The sequence below is a fragment of the Leptonychotes weddellii genome, unplaced genomic scaffold (genome assembly GCF_054177405.1).
Source record: "Leptonychotes weddellii isolate Sample4059 unplaced genomic scaffold, ASM5417740v2 HiC_scaffold_7832, whole genome shotgun sequence".
In the NCBI taxonomy this organism is placed as follows: Eukaryota; Metazoa; Chordata; class Mammalia; order Carnivora; family Phocidae; genus Leptonychotes; species Leptonychotes weddellii.
Window position 1 is genome coordinate 651 of NW_028048635.1, and position 1,392 is coordinate 2,042.

The following is a 1,392-nucleotide window of genomic DNA, read 5'->3' on the forward strand; positions in this document are numbered from 1 at the left end:
GCAGGAGCGGTCTCCTTTTGAAGGGGGCGGCATTTAAACTGACTTCAAAGAGACAAGTCGCTCAAAATACAGGTTTTCTGTGCGTCTGAGGCACCGGGAAGGGGGAGGAGGGTCATTGCCGGCCGAAGCGACCCAGCAGGACCCGCGCCGCAGAGGCCGAGAGAGCAGAGCTCCTCAGCCTACGCGCCCCACTCCGCGGCCCCGCACACCTGCGCACCTGACGGGCCGCGCGCTGCCGGGACGCACTGTCGCATTTTCTTCCAGACACTGGGATCTGGGATCGGAGTGTCACCGGACAGCGTGAAAAAGGGAGCCGCAACCACGAAGGGATTCGAACCCTCAATCTTCTGATCCGAAGTCAGACGCCTTATCCATTAGGCCACGTGGTCCAACGGCTCTAGCATCGCGAAAAATACCACAAGTGTTGCGAATCTGGGCTCTCTGGATTATTCATGTGTCATCCTTTGTACCCCAACAAAGTTACCGTCTCCGTTAATCCCACTTCAAAGAGAGTGTGGTTGCCACTCGCAAAAGCCACGTAAGTTCCCGCAGTAACAGGCTAAGGCAAAGAGCAGTTCTGATTTCCTCCACACTCCTGCCTTTTTCTTCTTTTTTTAATTAAAAAAAAAAAATTACGTCAGTCACCATACATCACATCATTAGTTTTTGATGTACTGATCCATGATTCATTGTTTGCGTTTAACGCCCAGTGCTCCATGCAGTGCGTGCCCACGCCTGCCTTTAACCTGACACCACGTCTCCTTTGTGAACAAAAGTGCCTACTTGCACTGCCCCGCCAGCTGCATCCAGCTGTAAAGACAGGAGAAAGAGACCACGGTCCCTCTGGGATCAGGGCCAGACTCTCAGGTCATCTTTAGAAGGACCTCAAAGGACAGAGATCCCTGGGAGTAAAGGAAAATCTCCGAGGGGGACAGTAAGCCCCTCCTGCGACCTCTCAGCTTGGCGCAGCGCTACTGGGACAGCGTCAGGTAGGGCGGGATCCAGGGCACCTCCGAGGCCTGGCCCTCCGGGAAACCGCGCAGAAGGGAGCCGCCAGTGCCGTCCAGGAACCTTTGTATGAAGCCCCAGAAGGTCCCAGACATTCCGTGCACGCCCGAGAAACAGCCGTCCTCTTGAGCAGCCACACATATAAATAGCCCTAAATCATTCAATAAATTGAATAAATCGTCAATTTTTTCCCTACAGAGAAAACTCCAAACCTAGATACTGTCATCTAGAACATCCACAAAATATTCCAAGGACAATAATTTCAACTGGACACAAACACCTCCAAATACAGTAACAGAGGGAAGCCTTTCCATCTCATTTTACAAGCATGACTTTGTCCTAATGTCAAAGTCAGACAAAGACAGCGTGAGAAAGGAAAATCAC

The 1,392-nt window shown here is 51.9% G+C and overlaps 1 non-coding gene across 1 annotated transcript; it reads right to left on the minus strand.

Moving 5' to 3' along the window:
• Positions 1–316: 316 nt before the first annotated feature.
• Positions 317–389, minus strand: TRNAR-UCG (transfer RNA arginine (anticodon UCG)). Its single transcript has one exon. It is a non-coding gene; the product is annotated as a tRNA-Arg (tRNA).
• Positions 390–1,392: the final 1,003 nt, after the last annotated feature.